The sequence below is a fragment of the Ambystoma mexicanum genome, chromosome 3q, assembly GCF_040938575.1.
Source record: "Ambystoma mexicanum isolate Mex_15411 chromosome 3q, UKY_AmexF1_1, whole genome shotgun sequence".
NCBI classification, from domain to species: Eukaryota; Metazoa; Chordata; class Amphibia; order Caudata; family Ambystomatidae; genus Ambystoma; species Ambystoma mexicanum.
In genome coordinates, this window is record NC_090926.1 from 370476801 (window position 1) to 370489289 (window position 12489).

Sequence of the window (12489 nt, forward strand, 5' to 3'; positions counted from 1 at the left end):
TTGATAGATCAAACAATTCTACAGCGAGTTTGTACCTACTCTCAGGAGAACTTGCAAAAGACAAAAATTAAGGATATGCATGATAAGATGAAAACCAAAACCCTATAGTGGGAGCTTAATGGCCACATAGTGGAGGTAGTAGAAGAGTTTAGATTTTGGGCTTCCGTATAGGTAGATATTCTGGTTCTATGAATCTGTAAATAATCTTCCCCTTATTCTCCAAAGTAAGAAAAACATTTAGCGACTGCTTGGGCTATACTTGGCTCCCTCTTTTAGAATTACATTGGGCAAAATTAATTCCCTCACTAATCTATGGTTTAGAAACTAAAATAAGGGTGGATTGGAAGCAACTGTCTAGGGTTGACGACTTTATTTTAGGATTTTTGTGGGGGTTGCCCAAGGGCAGACTGGTTCAAGACATTACACTTGAATTGGCATTGAATTTCTTATGCATTTACGCTATGAACAGGAGACTAATGATTTTTGGAAAGATCCTATATGAAGGTTGGCATTTTCCTTCGTTCTTGTGCGGTGTTCTGAATAGAATTAGTACTCTTGGTTCTTCTGCAACACTTAATAATTTTAGAATGTAGAGAGTTCATAAAAATATTGGATGTTTCCATGGAACCACTAGAAAATATAGGCGTTGTGGGATCGGGTATGCGATTACATTAATTCAAAATCAGTATTTTCTGTCAGACTTTAAAATGTGCTGGCAAAGCATTGTATGTGATTTAGGTTACATTTGCTCCCCACAATGGAAGGAACAAGAGCAAGAGAAAATGCTTGCAATTTAAGAACCTCCAGCAGTACCTAAGAGTTTAGAGTAGATGGAAACGCACCGTCATTTATCTGCTGAATGTGAGAAATTGGAATCTTTAAGAGCGTAGATTTTCCACCGCTTCGTTAGTGATATAAGGATTCTATATGGAGATGCTTGCTGACGATTATTTAATGGTAATCAATATCTATTATAATAATTTTTGGAAGATCCTGGAAGAAAATTATTTTAATTGAGAAGAAAATGTTGCGATTTTGGTTTAATCGATGCGCAACTATGGGCATAGTCTGTATTTTTTTTAAAGGTATATTGTAGACGTTGAATGAAATGGAATTGTTTACTATGAATTGGGGATCTGTGGTGGTCTTGCATTTGGTATTTTGTCTATGTATTATGCGTTTTTAGTGTAAAAAGCGGACAGTTTGATTTAAACCAAAATTGCCCATATAAATACAATCTGATAGGATCCATCTACCTAAGATGTTGTTTCATTTTCAGTGAGTTTCCAATGAAAAAAGTGTCCAAAAGGAACAGTGACGCAGCAAGCCTAGAACTTGTGCCTTTCCCTTTTGGGTTTGGTATTGGTAGTGCATTGTGCCTTACTTTGAGGAAATAGTATTGGAAATTCAAAGCTAATTCATGCGTACTTAAAGCTTGGTGCAGTCACCGCCCCGTACCCCCCCCACCCCCCCCCTCCCTCCCTCCACACATAAGCTTCCTTGGATGTTGCCTTTACTGGCCTGCTCTGACTGGATTTAGCCCCTCTCACAGCCATGATGGCAGTAGCTCAGAGCATGAGAACCGCAAGCAAGCCTTTTCTCCAAGCAGCTAACTTGTTCTTAATTCTTTACATTTTTTTTTTTTTTTTTTTTTTTTTTTAATCAGGGTTGTCTGATTAGACTTGTGTAATTTTGACCCTCTTAGCTCTGGTGCACGTACATATTAGTAAACTGTTGACCTGAAAGCAACTCTCTATGTTGCAGTAAAAGATTAAGCCGGTTTCTATTTTATTTGCAACTTTCTGGTCAGCTGTTATATAATGTTAAAAATTATTTTCCAGTCTGCATTCCAGACTTTGGCTTTAAAAGCAGAAGCTACTCTCGTTGCTTATTTAACCCATGTAACCCAGGCAGAAATGTACTTTGGCGCGAGGCGTGTTGGGCAATTCAGGTCCAGAAACCTGGCAGAGGCCAGAGCGAGGACAAGGAGACCGTGACAACTAAATTATCCAACTGGGATTTTTTTTTTTTTTTTTTTTTGCGGGAACCAGCAAGCATACCTGAAGTTGAGCAAGCAAAAAGGAGCAAAGCTTGGAATTATTTCACAAAAGCTAGAGATGACACTGTCCGGTGCAGCCTGCATGCGACAGAGCTGAAGTATACAAATAGCCCAGAGCAATGTTGAACCATTGGAGGTTCAAACATCCCTCTAGTTCATGTGAAAGAGAGGACACATCCAACAATGATACTGTCTGATGCTGGGAATTTAAGATACTGTGACGCACAACGTGCAGCAAAACTAAAAGATTTGTTTTGCTGCATGATGACTATAGATCTGCTGCCTGTAAACGTTATTAATTTTGTGGAGTGATTGAGTTTTTTTTATAGAACCTGAATACTGCAGTGCGCTGAGACAGACTGTGACCTTGTGCCCGGAGAAGTGCCCTGAGGGCTATGTGGTGTCTATCAGGGGAAGTTGGATATCACTAGCCAAGTAGCTATATGCATCTACTGCAGGACGGCATTAACTGCAGAAAGTTCCATGAGTCGCATGCCACTATATTGAAAATTGGGACCTTCATTCGGCAGTGGTGCACCCTACAATGTGGCAGAAAACCACACTCCTGAAAACCTTAAGGAAAAATTGAATAATACAGTACAGAGATGTGGTCTGGTAAGACATGTTTTGGCTTAGGTGCAGGATGTGACCAGCAGGGTGCTTGCCAATACAACAAGGTGCACTGTGTGGGAATTGGTAAGTTGTTTTGTCCATTAGTTGCAACAAGCCATAAATTATGGCTTTTCTTCATGTGATGTGGCTCATGCTTTTGCAGCTGCAAGTCCATTTGTTGCACACTTCCACTATTGCAGTGCAGCTGCAAAAGCACTAGAAAGAAAGCAAACAAAGCTTCATATTAAGCAACCATCTGGTCCAGTTGTGCAGAATTTGCTGGAACTCCGTTTCTGATATGTTTGAAAGACTCAGCGAACAGAGGTGGGCTAGAACTGCAGTGCTATCAGATATTATTGTAACAATATCTCTGTAAGCCCAAGTGCTTCAGCTGCAGGATGAGCATTGGCAGTCCATAGAGTACATTCTACCACTACTGAGCACCTTAAAATATGTAACTACTGCAATATCTGCAGAGCAGTCTTTTTCAATTTCTGATATTTATCCAATTTCTTTTCTTCATACTCTCCTCCGAAACGATAGTGCTGTTGAAAACTTGAATGTCCCGTTCATTCAAACAAAATACTTTACTGTCAACACCCTAGGTTACTGGATTGGCAACCCAGGGTGCTAATAGCAGTAATACCGATCCATCCCGCCGGATCGGGTGTTAATGGCCCGTGCACCCTCGTTAAACGCCCTTGCCAAAGTAATATTCTTAACTGCAGGAAACCTTTTTATACCTTAAAGTTCAATGATACAATTCTGAAATGGACCAATTTGAAAGTAGTATGTGTAAAATGCTATTTTGCTTGGATATTTTGATTCTCCTTCCATCTGTCTCTTCATTCTGTCGTTCCTTTCGTTATTCTCCAAGGCATAAAATAAGCAGTGTCACATTGCAATTTGCTATGAAATTTTGTAGTTTTGCTAATTAAATTGACACTTGTGCAGCAAAGCTAGCTATTTAAGTTACCCTGTTCAATGAAAGCACAGTTCACTCTGCAATCCTCTCGCCCACACGGCCCTCTCCACCCTCTTTTCTCTGTTGACTGCAAATTCAGAGGGATTAATGGAGAGAGTGCAGCAGTAATCCTCTCCTCCACTCTTAAATGCCAGCCTGTGTGGGAGTACTATGGAACATTTTTCTTTCTTTTTCAAATAATTGAAAACCAGTACTAATCGGCATTATGCTTTTATCAAGCTAATCCTATCATGTCGGACGACCAGCATGTCATGCGATTCCATTTATAAAAAATGAAAGTTGTTACATAATGCATAATTATAGTATTGCTACTGTAAAACACTGTAATTTGTCCATGCCTCCAGTAAAGATTAGGCTAGTCTATCTAAATTTCATAGAGACAACTCCGGGCCTGCGGGTTGCGCGTTATAAATACAAATAAAATATATATGATTTTGTTGGGGGAAGATGCATCACATTGACGAGTGAACACTTTTGAAAATGTACATGATCACCCGCCCAAATGCTTTTGATGGCAACCTTAGGTCTGTGACCTGCTGATTGCATACATCTGTGCAACTTGTGGTCAGCCAATGAGCTGATCCCAGATTCCTTGACATTCTATCTAATCACCCTGGTACTTAAGGCAAGGTACCCTGAAAGCGAGATGGCAGAAAACTACAATACTCCACCTAGTTTGCCCTTTTCCATGCCTGCTACGCCATCAACTCTGCTTAGTCTCTTACTTCACACAGCTAACTAGACGTTTACGCAAAGTAGTGACCAGTACTTCCATTCAGTCTGTACATCTGCAGATCTACTGCAATACCATACACTATATTTGGTCTCCAGAGCTGCCTTTGCTCTGATTATGATTGCATTATAATTTAGCACCTGCAGGAGCGAGCTGTTCAAACTGTTTTCAGAGCCTTTTTATCAAAGCTATTTATGTTTAGTCATACAGCTAAGCTTTTACATATTACACATACTCATCCAGGGTTTGCAAAATCTACTCACCCACTTGCATAGTAGAGTAGATTTTATGAAGGAGCGAGTACCATTTGCAGGGGATGTTTGAAACCTTTATGTAACACTAGCTTAAGTACCCGGCTTTGCCCGGGATGTCCATTCTCAGATTTGTTTTCATATTCACCCGAAAAAGATGAATAAATATTGATGTTTGACACAAAGATTAAAACGCAATACATGTGAATTTCACTAATTAATTGAACACCAAATTTTCATTTGTCTCAAATTTAAATTCTCACATGAATATCATATTTGTATGCTTACTCTGATTATTTGCAGTGTTAGCAGTGGTGGGCATTTTCGTTGCTAAACACACACTGCAAATAATCAGAGTAAGCATACAAATATGATATTCATGTGAGAATTTAAATCTGAGACAAATAAAAATGTGTTGTTCAATTAGCGCAATTAACAAGTATGGAGTTTATTGCAAAACAAATCGATGAAATTGGAGAGACACTCTCTCTTCTAAAATAATTTGAAAACGCAAGACCAGTTCAGCACAGACAGCATGATGATGAGCACTTTCTACAAAAGACCTGTAGATGGCACGCGGAACACCAAAACACTTAATGCCGAAAAATCAACAAAAGTTAGGTCAGCCCGTTCCTGAGAGAATTATCGAGCTAGAAATAGTTGCATTAATTCGGCAATGAAATAAAGAATATTCCAAGCAAAATTCATGACGTCAGACCTCGCAGTTACGTCCCCAAGATCAACACCACATACACACCCACAAACAAACACAACTTTATTATATATATATATACTTTGTAGTAAATGTCAAAAACAAGTTTCACTGTGCATGGTTGGCCCCTGGGTGGCAGCATTGTGCCAAACAAAAAGGGTTTGTTATGACATGTACCATTTTACAGAAAGCTATTTTACGTTTGTCATCAGTTCCCATGGGTCGAGTGCATTTCTCTTAGGTCGAGTAGAAGTGACTCGATCTGTAGGTATAGCGGAATTTGTAAGCATCTGTAAAGCTTGACTAATGTCTGTCTTCAGTGGTACACAACAATGCTGTATTGATGCTCTTTTTATGTCTTGCGTACAAATAACATCTGGTGACATTACAAATATTAGCCAAACATTGCTAATCAAATGGGTTTATTTGCTAATCAATAATTTATCACACTCTGGTACTTAATGTTTGAAAACTAATGTATGCCTTGTTCTCTTTTCTTCTATCATTTCTATCTTTCATGGTTTTGTTGAAACCTTTGCTCATTGCTTCCTTTACATTCACCTTCAATCATTTCTTTTTTATTTCCTTCAATCTGCCCCTTGGTTTTCTTTTTTCCTTCCTTACTTCACTTCCCCTTTCTTTCTTGTATTCTTTCTTGTGTTACTTCCCCTGCTTTCTTTTTGTTATTTTCCCCTGCTTTCTGTTCCTCCTTCAACTGATGAACAACACAATCTCCACCACTTTCAACTTTCTTCTATTAGTCCTCTCTACATATATGAAGTGGATGATGCATTCAAATATCTAATGAATTGTACAGAAAGATTTCCAGGCTTGTTTCAATAAAGGATGAGGACACTTACTTCCCGTTGTAAATAACCTGATGAGGGCAATCATGTATCAGCCATTGCTATAACTGATGCCAATGCCTTAGCACTCCTTCAATTTGGAATAAGATGTCAGCTGGAAGTATTATGTTGAAGGCAGGGTACAAAATGTGCACTAGCCATTGGCTCTTGGCGAGTAAGAAATGGTGTGTGGTGTATGTATAGAATTGAGGTAGCAAGTTACTTTTTTGTGCTGGCTAGTATTTGCAACTTGACATTTTCCCCTTGTTGAATGGAGCTTAACAGTTCAATGGCTCACACTGTAACACAATCCTTTGCTATTAAATATCAAGTCCCATCTTTGCCTAGCCTCACTTCTATAGCTTTTCTCCTGATTATACTGAAGTCTTCTCTCCTTTATACTTCTCATATCATCCTCCACGTTCTCCTTCTTATTCTCTTCCTCCCCTCTTCCTTGCTAGATGACTCCTCAAAGAGCTCCTCTCCGCTTAACGCCTTGATCAGTCTGTTTTGCCTTAATCATTGGTTAGTAATCTTCTCTAATCCCGCTTCTTCTTTATCTCTTTCCTCCTTTTCTGGTACCTCCTGAATCAGGTATGACTTCCTCTAACTCCTCCTCCCCCCCTTCTTGCTCCTCCTTTTCTATATAAAGTAGGAATCCTTTCTCCTCCTCCATCTCCTGTCCGGTCTCCTCATTTACCTCTTTTCAGCTCTTGGTTTTTTCTACCTCTTTTGCATTTCCCCCTGTTTCTCCTCTGTCTTTGCAGCAAGTACCTCTCTTTTTGCCTCCTTTGTTTTCTGCCCTCTTCCCCCTACCCTTCTATCTGGTACTATTAATTCTTCCTTATACAACACCTCTAAGTCTGCCACATTTCGCTTCTCGAGTATTTTGCTCACTGACTTCATACTGTCCTCAATCACCTAATTTGTCCAACTCTTTACTCTCCCCTGCCACCTCCTCCTTATGCCCCTTCTTAACCACCTCTTGTTTACTCCCCTCTACCACCTATTCATTACTCTGCTGTCTAATCACTTTCTCCAGCCTCTTACTCTGATCTCCCTTTCTCACTGGCATCCTTCCTCAAGCCATCTCCAAGATTTCTCCTAATGGACTGTGCCCTCCCACAGATTCCTCATCTTAGATATATCGATATCCTGCTTTGCAGTCTCTGAAGTTTTTTGACAGCAGAGGGCTCGGTGCGGCATCGAGTCGATGTCCCTCGACCTTTACCATTCCTGCATCCGAACGTGCCGTCGATGACAGTATTACTAGCACGTACTGCGACTGTTGCCTCAGTTCTGTTTTTCCGCATGCACAGCACGCTTTTGGGACAGTTGGACTCGCCTCGGCAAATCTCTTGACTAACCTCTTCCCCCTTTTTTTTGTGTGAAATCTTCACAATGTCTACGCCGAAGACCAACTTCAACAGATGTGTGGGTTGTGAATTGAAGATGTTGATCACTGATCTGCGCAGGATTTGTCTCTTGTACCTTGGCAAAGAAAATTAAGTCCTTGAGTGCGGTCCCTCGGAACCCAATTGTCAAAATTCTCAGGCAGAATGACTGACCTTCAGGTCTTCAGCAGGGTCGCACAGGATCTCCTCTGGTGGGCCTGCAAGGAGAATGTGATTGGGGGGGGGGGGAGCTTTTGTGCATTCCTGACCGGAAATAACTAGTCACAGGTGCTTCCCTCACGGGATGGCGAGCCCACATGAGCGATCTCCTGATTAGCAGACTTTGGTCCCCATCAGAATCCAGACTACACATAAACCTGTTAGAGCTGGGGGCAATCAGACTGGCACTGAGGGCCTTTTTGCCATCTAGTCGGGTAGGATGTCCTGACAATGACAGACAACACAGTGGCCATACATTAACTCAACTAAAGAGGTGGTGTAGGGCCACTAGCACTGTGCAGGGAGGCACTGCAGCTCTGGTTTTGGGGTCTACAAGACAGGATATCTCTGTTGGCTGTTTACCTAGCCGGAGAAGAGCATACAAAGGCGGATATTCTGAGCAGGCAAGGCATGATTCCCCACAAGTGGGAGTTGGCTCAGGAAGTCCTTCTAGAGCTCTTCACCCTTTGGGGAACCCCTCAAGTAGATCTGTTTGCATCCGGTTTCAACAGGAAATGCGACCTGTTTTGCTAGAGGGAATTTATTCCGAGAGGAGCACTGTGAGATGCGTTCTTAGTGTACTGGGAATTTACACTCCAGTGCACATTCCCACCAGTCTCCTCAACCTCCTGATGACATGAGGAATGAAATCCATGATCCTGATTGCTCCGGATTGATCCTTAGAAATTGGATCTACTCTCCCAAGAGGGAAGCAGTTGTTTTCACCCAGGAATCCGAACTCTGAACCTTCATGCTTGGTTTCTGGGAGGGCAAGATATGATTACTGGGACCTCGCACAAGACGTAATGGAGGTGTTGCTTTCAGTTAGAAGACCCGCAACAAAAGCACTATACCGCTGCCATTGAAACATGTTTTGCAGATGGTGTGCAGCGAAAGATATTGATCTTTTCACTTGCAATACACCTGCAGTGCTTTTTGTTTTTGCTGCATCTAGCCCATTGGGGGCTGCAGGTGGCTACTGTCAAAGGATACCTTGCATTGTTATCCATTTTTAAACGCAAGCCAGAGCAAGGCTCCTACTATTCTCTTACTATTCTTACCTTAAGAAGCCGATCATACAATTTCTCAAAGGACTGACAAACACTTACCCACCAGTCCCTTTCCTGGTTTCGTCATGGGATTTGAACCAGGTACTAACCTTTTTAATGGGCGCTCCATTTGAACCTCTCCATTCTTGCCCTCTCAAATTATTAACCCTGAAATCCATCTTTTTGGTAGCCATCACTTCTGCTCGCAGAGTGAGTGAGCTCCAGGCTTTGTCATGCAAACCACAATGTACTACCTTCTCTAAGGAGTAGGTTTTTGGGTTTGTCCCTACTTCCTTCCCACAATAGTGTCTTAATTCCATCGAAAATTACTTGACCAGCTTTTTATCCACTTCCTCTCCAGTCTAAGGATGAAGAGAGTTTACACAGCCTTTAAAGGGCTCTTAGTTTCTACATTTGTAGGTTGGCAAATATCCGACAAGATCACCAACTATTCATTGGTTATACTGATCACAGGCTAGGCAAAGCCATGACCAAACAAACCTTATTGCGTTGGATCCTCCTATGCATTTTGGAGTGCTACTCCATTACGGGTGAATATGTCCCTGAGATCCTACGAGCTACTTCCACCTGCGGAGTGGCAACCGCTTCGGCTCTACAACGATGAGTTCCAGTACAGGACATTTGCAATGCCGCAACTTGGTCTTCACTCCACACTTTCTCAAAGTATTACTGCTTGTAATTGTAATTGTTTATACAGCGCTTGTACAAATGTGGAGTGCTTCAAAGCACTTCAAGGCGGGAAGGGAGCAAGGGAATAGAGTAAACATTTTACACCTTGAAGTTTCCGAATGCTCTAACAGAAAAAACTAGCATACTAGGTCTGACGGCATTTCTCCTAGTGCAAGGGCATGAAAGGTTACAGTTGCGACCATGTTAGATGGGGACAAAAAAAATATCTAAAATAATACAATAAGTATCGTGGATACTCTGTCTGGCTAAGACGCTCGATTTGGAAGAGGTGCCTTTCTGCACAATATCAAACAATGATCAAAAAATGTTCACAAAAATCCACTTTGCCCACCTCCACCCACAAAACTGCTGTGGGAGTCTATCTAAGATGAGGAACCCATGAAAGGACACAATCCATTCGAAGAACAAATTACTTACCCCTGGTAATGTTCTTTCTGAAGGATGCCCTCACACGGATTCCTCATCACCCTCCCAGCCTACCCCTCTGACTGTGGGTGAATTTTTAATTTCTCCAGCATGGGGTCTGGCATGGATTCACATGCTCATGAATATTCCCCGTCGTCAGGCTGGGAATCCTCGGTAAAGAAAAAAACAGTATCAGTTTCGTTTCTGATCTGTCCTTCGTAGTAATAACCAATCACTGGTCTCTGCGTCATACTGACCACAGCCAATGACTGCCCTCTACCTAAGCACCGCCTCTGGCAGCTATCTTCAGATTTTTACCGCACGTTCATGTGTTGGGATCCTCGTGCTATTGCTCTCGAGCGTTAGTGCTATTTTTTCACGTTTTTTCTCAAAAACTTCGTTTTTTCGGTCAAAAGAGCCTCAAGCTCCACCGACTCTCCATCCGATCAACGGGGACCCGTGTCGGATTCGTCTGCGCCCCTCAAGGGTGAAGATTTCGTCGAGCTACACTTTTGGAGGACTCCAGAAGCTTCTCAGGCCCGGACATGGCCCAGGAGAAGGGAAGCTCGACGCCCGGAAAGCTGTTCAGGATCTGCCCTGGATGCCAGCTGCAGAATGTCTTTAAGGAGGACGAACACTCCTTTTGTCTCTACTGCTTACATGAGGACAAGACGCACGTGGAGAAGGACTGCGTTTTGCGGCAATATGTCGGAGCGGACCATGAAGGACCGCCATCAACGTCTCGCCAACTGGCTGGAAGGGAAGAGCCCGTCAGGCGAGAAGAAGAGGAAGAAATCCGAGCGGTCTTCTAAGACCTTTGAGGACGCCCCGGCGACGGGGGTCCAACACAAGGCCAAGCACCGCGAGTCCGCTGGCACCGGGAGCGCCGAACGGTCGGGCTCTGCGGGCGCCAGGCAGGGCGCACCCTCCCCGGCACCATCAGCCACAAGCCAACGCTCTGGGTCGGGTAAGAGGAAGGGCGAGCACCCGGCGAAGCTCCTGGAGAGGCCCCGGTCGAGCTCGAAGGCCCCATCGGAGGGGGAGCGAGGCAGTGTCCCCCCCCCTCAAGGATAAGGCGGTGAGCGCACCTAAGGTGGTGAAGGCCTTAATCCATCCGGCCAAGCCCTCTATCGATACTGTCGCGGCGGCCCTGGCTCAGCCTGTGGAGGCTACACCAGTGGTGGCGACCTCGGGGCTCAGAGTCTCCCTGCCACCTCGGAGGGAGTCCTCTTTTGTGCCCATCGATAGGACCCCCGTGAAATCCCCGGCGGGGAAGAAAAAGGGGGGGCAGGGCGTCGTCGTAGATTCGGCCTCAACCTCGGAGGAAGAGCTGATCAAGGTCTTAAGCCACGGCCTTGGGCCCCTGATCGCCCGTCGGATTCCCCTCTGCCAGCGCCGCAAGACAACTTGGCGGCCATTTTGTTTGCTATACAGTCCTTATGCTCAGAGATAAGGACGAGACTACCGTTGCCGACGGAGGAACCTCTCCCGTCGGGGGATCCTGAACCGGGACCTTCTGGTGTTCCCCCGCCCAAGAAAAGGAGGATTCACCCTCCACCTCCTTTTCAGCCGTCGCGCCCCGTCCAGCCCTCCTCCCCGTCCACCCGAGGGGATGATACGGGGACTGACACGGCAGCGACGGGTACGGACGACGAGGTATACGACGAGGATCTACCGTCGTCACTTCCCACCAGGGCTTCTCCGCCCGACGAGATTGGATCGTTCCACTCCATGATCGCCAGGGCATCCGAGCTTTTCCAACTCTGCCCTGAGGAGAAGAAAAAGGAAGGATTCCTTTATCAACGGCGCGAGGCCAAGAGGAAGACGGTCCTCGCGGTGCCTCTACTGGACGACATTTGGGATGAGGGCCTCGCCCTCCTCAAGAACCCTTCCACGACGCCAGCTAGAAGAGACCGGTACGAGAAGAAGTACCGGGTCCCGGACGCGGCCCCCCTGTGCCTCCGGGCGCAGCCTACCCCGGACTCCGTCGTCTCCGCGGCGGCCAGGAAGAAAGCGGGGGGGGGGGGTGCGGCCTCAACATCGACTTCCCCACCGGACGGCGAGGGAAAGAAATTGGACGCTATGGGACGCAGGGTCATCTCGTCTGCAGCGACGATGATTAAAGCGGCCAACGCCTTGGCTATCGTGGCCCGCTACGACAGGGAGCTATGGTACAAACTGGCTCCCCTGCTGGACTTCCTACCGGACGACAAGAGGGCGGATGCCCTGGAGATCCTACAGCAAGGTGAGGTGGCGTCGGACCACGCCATCACTATTGCGACGGACATCGCCGACACTGGGTTTCGCCAGTTGGGCAACGGCGTGTGCCTTAGGCGGCGTGGATGGCTCAAGGCTACGGACTTCCGTCAAGACGTACAGACCAGAGTCCTGGACATGCCGTTCGATGGGAACAACCTGTTTGGGAAAACAGTGGACGATTCCCTTCAGGCCATTAAAGCGGACACTGAGACGGCCCGGGCCCTTGGGGTTCTGCAGCAACGTCGGACGCCCTTT

At 44.9% G+C, this 12489-nt stretch overlaps 1 protein-coding gene across 1 annotated transcript in view; it reads left to right on the plus strand.

Moving 5' to 3' along the window:
- Positions 1-12489, plus strand: part of ATOX1 (antioxidant 1 copper chaperone) — a 165376-nt gene that overhangs the window by 64780 nt on the left and 88107 nt on the right. The window lies entirely within an intron of this gene.